Genomic DNA, 10,743 nt, shown 5'->3' with positions numbered 1-10,743 from the left:
TTCTTTGCCAGGCGGAATGATTAGTGACCAAAACCAAATTTAACATACAGTACAAATGGCATGTTAGAATTAAGAAATCCGAAATACTCCTTTAGACCACTAGTGATGCTACTTTAGAACATGATATTATTTCTACCAGCCTGAGCTCATCAGACATTTACATCCACTATCTGTAAGTAAACTTCCAAGCGCTTTGCTGATGTTTTGTACTTACACTGGACATCTATGGATACAGATGTGGAGTTGATCTGGCCATACTCATTCTCAGCCTTGCAGTGGTAGATCCCGCTGTCCTTAGAGCTGATAGAGGTGAAATGATAAATTTCTCCTGGTCCCTGAATCAGTGTTTGGTTCTCCTTGTACCAGGTGTATTTAGCTGCTGGGTTAGCATCACTGCTGCAGGTCAGAGTCAGTGAACTGCCCTCCACTATCTCAGCAGAGGGACTCACTGACACAGAGGGAAGCTTTGGAGCATCTGGGGGACAAAAGAGAGACAACTTGTCAATATTTCTTTAATCATATTTTTTGGAAAAGATAGTTTTGAATGTGCTACCTCAGATTTGTTAAGTGATCCACTGATTGGCAGTGTTTGTCACATTCTGACCATAAAGAAAAGTTTAACCACATAATTAACCATCTGGTTTCTTTTTTCACTCAGGAGCAAAAATTTCCCTTTAAACTTGAAAGAAATAATGATTTGACATTTATCGTGATAATCATCGATATCGAATGATATGAAATATTGTTATCGTGATAACATTTTTGGCCATATCGCCCAGTCCTACTACTACATGCACATAGTGTTTGCTCATTGGTCCATTCGTGAAGCCTGTTGTCTTTAGAGACAACACTGTAAACAAGAAGAGGCTGTGGAGATTAAACTCGTGGACTGGCCGTTGGCCTGATGGCTGTTTTAGCCTGCTGTTAATTATAAACTTGACCAGCGGCAGTGATGATATAGCGATATCTGAATCCGCTTTATTGTCAGGTATGTGTACAAGTACGAGGAATTTGACTCTGGAAAATGCTCACGATGTGCTTACTTATACAATAATATAATAAGACAATAATAATAAAACACAGCCTACAGTATAGAGAACACATAGGCTACACACACAGATTGACACAATAGTGCAATAATATATATGCAATATATTACAGGAGAATCCAGACCACAGTCACGTCTCACTTTCTCAGCTGCAGTGCCAAAGAGAATATAAAAGTTGAATCTGTCACAGGGCAGCCACAGTCCCATAGACCTGTAGACCGTCGGCCTCCCGCCTGCTTTTAACCTGATGGTATGATCTCTGTTATCACACGCGACTGGTCGCATGCACACACACATCAACACAGCGGTCAGTCAGTAAATGAAACAGGAGAACGATGCTGTAAAATTACAGAAATCTTCATGATTAAGGGACACCGTGTTACTACTAACAGTGCCGCCTTTATATCACATCATATCGTCAAATCACAGCTACCTTTCCAAAGTTAAGTCTGTTTTTTAATAAAAGTAATCATACCATGTAGGAAAGCAGAAGATGCTTTTGTATGGGAATAATCTGGAAAATAAAGGCCCGTGTACTCATTTTAGGTGGACATATCTCCAGTTACTCAGAGCAACCAGAGCTTCATGATGATAAACATAAATCCACACAGTGCTCTGAGGAAATGCAAATGCAAAACAAACAATCCAAAGTGCCCAAAGGCCTATATAAAACTTTAATCCTGTTGCCTTAATTGTGGATTTTTTCTTAGACAAAATCATTTATTCTTTGCCCTTTGTTTCTAATGCAGATCATTTTTCTACTCTGTATTACAGTAGTTACTGCTGTGAATAATAAACAGTTTCTGATGCAGCACTTTTAGTACACTGTAACTGATTTTTGAACATTTTGAACAGTATTTTACTGTAGTAGGTGCAGTAAAATACTGTATATATACTTTACAGTAGATTACTGTAAATAGCAAAGAATTATGGAAAATATTTCCTCACTACTGTAATTCTTCTCTACTGTGTGTTCTCTCTACAGTGACACTGAGTGTCACTGTGGAGAAGTGACACTGAGTGTCACTGTGTCTTGTGGAACAAATAGAGCAGGGGTAAGCAAATAAGTCTGGCTTCCGGCCAGATTTATTTCAAGCTGTTACATGGCGGGCTAGAACATAGTAAAATTATTTGAAATGCTTGGATACTCGTGTGCACGTTTAGCTCAGTCGGTAGTTTTCAGGACTCCTGGGCCCTGTGTAAAGGTTCAAATTGACAGTAAGGTTTTTAGAGGTCTATTTAACATTAATAACATCTCATTCATTTCGTATTTAATGAAATTATGTCCAAACACATGACGATATGCAAAAAAATGTGTTTAGTTTTACAGTCTCAAAATCAATTTATAGTTAATGTAAGTTAAAGGTGCGTTGTGTAGTTTTAATTGGCTTCTAGCAGTAAGGTTGTCTATAACATGTAGTTATCAACTGATCGGCGTTTGCAAGCAAGTTAACATTATCTAGTTTGAACCAACTAAAACACAAAATCGCACTGTTTCACATGATCTGCAGTAATGTTGTGCACATAAATGTCATAGACTTTGTAAAACAATGGATTTTCGCAGAAAATCCAACCAGACCTTCACATAGAAAACAGTAGGCCTATTCAGGCTGTTATAGGCAACTTAGAAAGTTGGTGGATGCCTCACTTTTTAGGTGAGGTTATAAACTGGTCACATATAGGCAATAAAAATGTTATTAATATATTTAAGTTCCTTTTAAAAACTCCACAATGTCCCTTTTAAAGGTGTGTTGCTGACATGACCGGTTACAGCTTAAAGTGGCGCGTCAGTCTTAAATATGTTGTAGAGGTCTTGAAAAAGGTCTTAAAAGGTATTGAATTTTATTTTACGTAAAATAACTAATATCACAATATGGAATGTTGTAAGATTTTCTTCAGACAAGAATCCCAAGTGAATGAATCCAACGGACTTTGGTGTGTGAAATGACAAGACATGTCTCAACAACTATTGGATTGATTTCTAGAAAATGTTATGTTTTGCAGGCATTGGGTCATAAACCAAATTCCTTTCAATCTCAGCTCACTTAATTGATCTGTGCTTGCTGTACCATCCTGCAGGTACCTTCTGTGGTCTTTATCATGCCATCACTCTTCACATTAACAGGTGTCTCTTTGTACTTTGAATAAGTAAATGTTTTACAATTAAAAAGCATATTGTAAGGACAATGTTCATGTTGTAATCTTTTGGGTGAAATATGTGGTTTGCAGTGCTGTCCTGAAATTGGATTGTAAGTTAAAGGTTTTTAAATGTGGATTTTGTTTAATGGAAGTTACTTAGAAGTAACTATTAGTTAAACTAATTCAAAACATTAAATTACATTACAGTAAATGAAAGTACTGTAAATGACAATACGGTAATAATACTGTAAATAAATGAAAATACAGTAATGATACTGTGAATGAAATTACAGTAATGATACTGTAATTAATTTACAGTAATGATACTATAATTTCATTTACAGTAATGATACTGTAATTGAATTACATTAATGATACTGTAATTGAAATTACAGTAACGATACTGTAAATCGAATTACAGTCGGCATCCAGCTGCCAGTAAGTTACTGTAAAATTTAGGTAATTTAAGTTGTTACTGTGATGTAGAGACAGAGCTCAGTTAAAACTTTATGGATGGAAGATACTTTTGTTACAGATTAATAACTCACCACTCTGAAACTCTTGCTCCAGTCCATGTTGCCAAGCTGGTCGGCAACATGTAGCCTACAGCTGAATCGAAGCTGTTTACCTTCTTTTCTCTGACTGAGAGAAAGGTCTCTGCTTCTGATTGGCTAGTAGTCCTGAACTAGGAACTGCACATGTGCAACTCCCAACAAAGATCATTTAGAGACCAGATGTATCACTCCATAGCTAAAACGAAGCGTTCAACACAGGGTGAAAATAGGAGCTGCAGCAATGTGCAAGTAGGACAAAAAATATGATGTTTTTTGAAAGTTAAACCATGTAAACCTGTTCTGGTACAACCCTTAAATAGGATTTTGAACCTGAAAATGATACCACCTCTTTAATAGACTACATGTTTTCAAAAAAAGGAGCTTTACACACAACCTTATCAGAGTTAATGATAATATTAGCAGTGTTGGGAGTAATGTGATACAAAAGTAATGTATTGCTTTTTGTTTTAAGGCAGCAATATAATGCATTACAAAAAAAAAATCTGTAATATTATACCTGTTACAATCTCAGGAACGCGCGTTACAACGCATTTTAACCTGAAATGAGGTGGTGTTTTGTTTTGTTAATTATTCACCAACACAGAGAAAATTTCGGCACCAGAAAAACAAATCCATGAGTAAAAGAGTAACGTTGTTTCCTGTTGTGGGAATCTGATGGTCTAGTTTGTAGGCAGGGTGCAAACTACGGGGGAGCCCGGCTCCTCTAGAAGGTAGCTCCCCTGATGTATCATGCGTAAATAAAGATTTCTATGTATTTATGCTTTAACAAATTACTTTCATGATTAGAGAGGCTAGATTCAAATAATCAATGGCGTTATGTTGCTGTACCTGTAAATGCTGCAGAATCTTTCTAAAGTGGGAGAAGATTCGTCCTATTTCACCCTGCTAATCAATGGGTTAATTTTTATGACAATGACCCATCCAATTGGCAGATATAACTCTGCACATCACTAGAACCCACCTATGCCGACACCTTCCTATCAGAATAATGTGCCCATTAAATTCAAGTGAAAGTAACTTAAAAGTAACGCATAAGTAGTGTAAAGCATTACAATTCAGAGACAGTAATACTCTAATATAACTAATTAGTCTCAAATGACAGTAACTATAATGTATTTGGAAGTAACTTGACGAAACAGCATATTAGTACATTTTTTCACGCCAATTTAAGCACTCTATTGTCAACTTTAATCATATAAAACGTAATTTTGGCTAGTGAAAATGCTGGTGGCTAGTAACTTTGGGAAAAAAGTGAGCAAAAAAGTTCATGTCAAGCCCAGGCTATGATACATAATACCCGTGGAGGTGATGTGCTGCAAGTAAGCTACCTAATTTTACTTTGAAAATGTAACCACAAAGCAGGGTAGGCCTACTTGCTCTGGCCCTTGCTGGGTAAAACGTGACAGTGACAAGCGCTACCTTTCACCCAAACTTGAACATTTTTCAACTCACGGCGACCCGGGAAAACAAATGTTCAGCGCCCAGTGTGGGAAAGACGCTCAGCACCTCGTTACACTGCTGCCGTTTTTACCATGTTGTAAAAATGTGGAGCTAACATTGCAATGAATTAAAAAAAGGTCAGTTTGTTCAGCAAAGACAGGCAGATTTATGATGTTATTTTTAAATAAACTGTTTCACTCACATTTCACATTAATGATGTATTCAGATGTCCTCCTCCCCAGCTCATTCTCAGCTGCACAGTAATACTCTCCAGAGTCAGAGGTATGGATGGAGCTGAAGACAAGCTGTGGTTCTTCACTGAGCAGAGTTTGGTTCTCCTTGTACCAGGTGTGTTTAGCTGCTGGGTTAGCATCACTGCTGCAGGTCAGAGTCACTGAACTGCCCTCCACTATCTCAGCAGAGGGACTCACTGACACAGAGGGAAGCTTTGGAGCATCTGGAGAAGAGATGAACATGAATTATTTAAAGATGAGAATATGCTGCTATCTATCTAAGACTGATTATGAATTTTCTCTTGTTTGTGCTCAAATCCTGCTGCAAACAGTTTTAGTTTTGTTTTAATAGTTTGAAAATGTTCCCAGTTTCACATTACTTTATCCAGCCTCTGTGGTTGATTTACCACTATTAAGAGAAAGTCTCCATCTGTCTGTCCTGAATAACTTTTCAGAAACTGGTAAATCCATTTTAAATTTTGCTATTAAAAATAAATGTTTCAAGCTAACAAATCCAATCTATCTCAGTCATAAACTGGTCAATTAACTAAAATGGGGAAATATCAAAACAATAATGTATGTATATATGTAGCAACAACATATTTTATACTTTAATATTCCTTTTCATAAAAATGTCAAATTGTTATATCACAACATGCATCTGTGTCACGGCTGTCGCTGTCACCCTTGTGTTTCCCCTTTTCCTGTCTCACCTCTACCAAGTAGGCTGTGTCCCTGGGGAATGAAGACCCGCCTACTTCCTGGTTTCTGGGGTGCTGACATCAGTCCCGCCCATTGGTTCCCTCTGTTTCCACTCAACCAATGGCTCGCCACCACATTAATTACCTCCTGCTCATAAGGAGAGTCCACCTGTTGCTCCAGGCAGCTTGTCACCGCCTATTGACTTGTGTGCCGCTGGTATTGACTGCATAGCCTGCCTGTTAGTTGTACTTTGTGTTTAGTGGAACTATCCACCTTCCTTGCTTATTAGCTGTACATTGTGTTTAGTGAAACTGTTTGCACACCTTTGTTTGTTAGCTCCACATTGGGTGCAGTAGAGAAATTCACTTTGTGTTTTGTTTACTATTGTGTTAGTTTTCACCAGGTGGAGTGGGTGCTGTGCTCTTTGTGTTCTTTTGTAGCAAGAATCAACTCTGCTTAAATCGATAGATAGGTACAGGCCTCCTTTTGAGGACCTTTTTTATTTTAACTTGGTTTGTTCACCCTCCTTTTGTTTATTGTTACCTGTCTACATCTCTCTGTTACCAATAAAAGTTACCTTGTTAAGATCTATACCAGTTGTGCCAATATGTTTATGGCCCCCACTCCCCTAGACCAACAGGGGGTCGTAACAATCTGAATATATTTTTTTACCGGTAGTAGATTTTTCTTTCTATAAATAATGCTTCTGTGTCCACATCAAGATCTAGAGGACTCCAATATGGTTATGTCTGAAATTGTAATTTGTATTGTAATGTCAGTGTGGAGTAAACTCACACACTGAAGGAGAGCGGAAATCCTCTTGTCCTTTTACAGCACAGGAGATGATGTCTCCGGGATAAAACTGATCTTTATAAGAAGATGTCTCCACGCTTTCCATTTTCTGTCCGTTCTTGAACCAGACGTAGGAAGGACGATCAGGTAGACGACAGCTGCTGTGACAAAGCAGCTCTGCCTCAGTATAATTCTTGTAGACTGTTGATCTGATCACCTGAACCTGGAGATCTGTGAAGAAAAAACAGAATATTTGTTCTTTATGTGGAACTAATCACACACAGACAGACACAGAGATATAAACAATAGAACATTATGACAATCATGTAATCATTAATCACATGTAAAATGATTTCCCATCAGGATCACTATTCAGCACATTCACTTGTCATCAGATAGTTTAAATGTGCTGTTACAGTTTGTGTTCATCAGTACCTGTGACAGTCAGAGTTGTACCAGGTAAACTACTCCTCCATTCAAAGCTCCATGTGTTGAATTTGAAGTGATACTCAGCTGAGTCGCTCTCTCTCAGGTCAGTGATTCTCAGAGTGGAGCGTCCTCTCTCTGTTTCAATGACCTGAACACGACCTGCATACTGGGAGTCTTCACTAAGGTCCTCAGGCTGTGAGGGATTCTGCCACTGAAGACTACGTTCAGGACTGAACCAGAATTTAGATCTGATATGTGTCATAACTGTTGTAAGTACAAGAAATGTCCACTGATGAGCCTTTGAAGGCACAGATGCTTCTGTCAGTGTAAGTCACTCTGTTGCATGAATGACCATAGACACCTGAAGAGAAACATTTTTGGACCATTTTTAAACCAGAGCTGGTGAGGAGTCACAATGGGAGTCTCCTTATTAAAAATACATGTACTGTAGTTATACAGTTCCACCAGATGGTGTTGTGTGAGTGGAAGATTGTGCAGTAAACTCACACACTGAAGGAGAGGGGAAAAACTCCAATCCTTTCACAGCACAGGAATAACTGTCTGGATAATAGAAGTTGCCTGAATAAGAAGAAGATGTTTCTCTCTGAATTTTCTGTCCATTCTTGTACCAGACGTAGGAAGAATGATCAGGTAGATGACAGCTGCTGTAACACATTAGGGTTGCCCAGTTAGAAACACTAGATCTTCTGACCTGCACCTGGAGACCTGGATTTGTAAAGAAGGAACAGGAATGTTAGTTTAGATTTTTCCTGTCAACATACACACAAAACATTTATAGTTGTTTCCTGGATGTTGAACATTTTTTTTTAACATATGAATGAAAATGTTACCTCTGACAGACAAAGTGACTCCAGGTGAACCAGTAAATCTTCCATCTGGTTGGTTTGTTATGAACCTGAACTTGTACTCAGCTGAGTCGCTCTCTCTCAGGTCTGTGATTCTCAGAGTGCAGATTTTGTTAGAACAACTGTACTGCAAACGACCTGCGTATCTTGAGTCTGTTTTCAGATCCACATGTACATCTCCATTCATCTGAGTAAACCAGAATGTTTCCTCAACTATAGTATCACGGCCATTTATTCTGGATGGGTATGTGAGGGTGCAGCTTATTTCCACTGTTGATCCTTTAAGGCACAGATCTGAGTAGAGGTGTAAGTCACTCTCCAGCCATACTGACCCTGAATCACTGTAACACAGAGCACATCAGAAACTACAATCAGACTCAAACATCAGGAGACAGACTTTCATTTGTTGTAGTGGTTTTTCAGTATGTAAAGCTACACTTCCTAAACTAATTTGGCTTCAGTGTCATCCTACCTAAAAGCAAGAGTGTGGAACTTACTAGTGAACGTCTTTTACATTTAAGTCCTTACCAAACGAGTTAGTTATGCTGATTAAGCTTATCACGCCAGCTACATCTCTTGTGGGAGCAACTCTGGCAACAGCAGCAAGTCAGTATGGCATAGTGTTGTAGTCAAGACCGCCCAAACCGAAACCAAATCAAGACACAGACCAGAGTTTATCGAGACCGAGACAAGACCAAGACTTTTAGGGGCTGAGACCAAGTCCAGACCAAGACCAGTTCCCCACATTACATGACACACAATAAAATGTAGAACGAGATCACAGGTACTTCTAAAGTTGATCTGAAAGACCCACATTCCCTTTAAAACCCCCACATACAAACACTGAAAGAGCTGAAATCAGCGTAAGCATCTTTATTCAATACTCCTTTTCCATGCTTACCCATCGCGGGGAGGTGTGACAGTTGCTAACAGGAACAACACAGTTTTGATTAGGGTGATTGGTTGCATTTGAAGCAATACGTTTTGCATCCAATCAAAGTTAGGTTCTTAACAAATAAATCAGACAATGCAAAAGCAATTTATTGATATTCCCAAAGTTATAGTCTTGACTGGTCTTGAAATAAAATCCTGAGTCCTCAATGTCTGAGACCGAGATAAGACCGAGTACAAATGCGGTCGAGTCCGAGATGAGACCAAGACCATCAAAAAGTGGTCTCGCGTACTACAACACTAGTACTAGAGCGTAAATATATACTGTATGTCAGAAGTGTTAAAATTTCCACACTGCAAGAGGATGTCAGTTTGAACAAGACTGTACTTAGATATTATCCTAACTAGAACTGATTGTAAGATTTATTGAGTATCACACGTTTTCTTATGTTTTAACTTATTTGTTGGGGAATGTTTGTTTTAAAAATGGGAAAATGGGAAAAAAAACTTTCAAATTACTTCTGGTTTATGCCAAAGTGAACAGAGCTATTGAGAAGTCTACAAATCATTCAGTTTTACATGAGAATATATAACGCAAAGTCAAAGATGTACATGTGACAGGCACATCATAAAGAGGGGCAGTGGAGGAACAGCCGTGTATTTAAACTGTGTACTTACTGAACAGGATAAAAAACATGAAATATTAGAGGGGTGTGATGCATTAAAATAGCGTCTGCTTTGCTCTGTTGCTTTCCTCCTCAGAGTGTAAATGGAAAATCTAGAGAAATGCAGAACATTGAGGTGTGAGAAACTACTGCGATATGTAGATAACAAAATATCTATATATATATTAGCCGTGTTCAGGATATAGACATATTAGGTACATTTTTAAGTCAACACAAACACACAAGATCAATCTGTGTGAACTTCATTTCATTTGAATTTTATCTTCTCAAACCAAGAAATCTGAATTTGCAGCGTCTGGCAGTGAATCTGACATATTCAGTAATATCTGGAATATGATTTAATTTAACGCTCCCTTCATTTTACTGTTGTTTTATTGTTGTAGTGTTTGCAGGTGGATAAGTAGCAGGGACATATCCTTTGCAGCTGGAGGCTTCATTAGTCACCAGCTAGTCAGTAAGTGTGAATGACAGTTAGAGCTGGCAGGTAGTGTACAGTGGGTTTTTAGAGACTTTTACTGAAATCAGCTGTCTGCTGCTGCTGGAAACAAGGCTGACAAGACTGTTCTGTGGAGCTGAGGGGAACTGCAGATTCAGGTGATAATTATTCTAAGTATCTTTTACATTATACAGTTAATTGACCCATTACTATTAGTGCAACTTTAAGTTTTGTTATCCGCCTTTCTTGTGACATGAAAGACGATACTGACTCATGTTATTTTCATGTTATGTTTCCTGTATTTATTATGCCATCTGAGCTGACAGTCTCTAAATGTACTCTTATGCATACAAACGCTGGCTAAAGTGAGTCTGGAGGACAGCAGAACAATGTAGGAAGTTCCACAGAGCAATTTTTATATAACAAATTATTTATAGGACTTGTAAAGTTATTACTTCTATCCACACAAATATATTTTACTGTTTTTAATGGTGAACAATATAATT

The 10,743-nt window shown here is 38.1% G+C and overlaps 1 long non-coding RNA gene across 1 annotated transcript; it reads right to left on the bottom strand.

The window, feature by feature from the left end:
• Positions 1 to 6,080: 6,080 nt before the first annotated feature.
• Positions 6,081 to 8,609, bottom strand: LOC119885206. Its single transcript, XR_005441209.1, has 4 exons — positions 8,210 to 8,609; positions 7,866 to 8,084; positions 7,365 to 7,719; positions 6,081 to 7,160 (listed from the first exon to the last, which is right to left on the bottom strand). It is a non-coding gene; the product is annotated as an uncharacterized LOC119885206 (long non-coding RNA).
• Between the last annotated feature and the right edge of the window lie 2,134 nt (positions 8,610 to 10,743).

The sequence above is a fragment of the Micropterus salmoides genome, unplaced genomic scaffold, assembly GCF_014851395.1.
Source record: "Micropterus salmoides isolate LMB-PRFRI ecotype aquatic unplaced genomic scaffold, ASM1485139v1 Ms_hic_scaffold_3944, whole genome shotgun sequence".
NCBI classification, from domain to species: Eukaryota; Metazoa; Chordata; class Actinopteri; order Centrarchiformes; family Centrarchidae; genus Micropterus; species Micropterus salmoides.
Note: the sequence above shows the minus strand (reverse complement) of the source record. Positions and strands in the feature narration are given on the sequence as shown.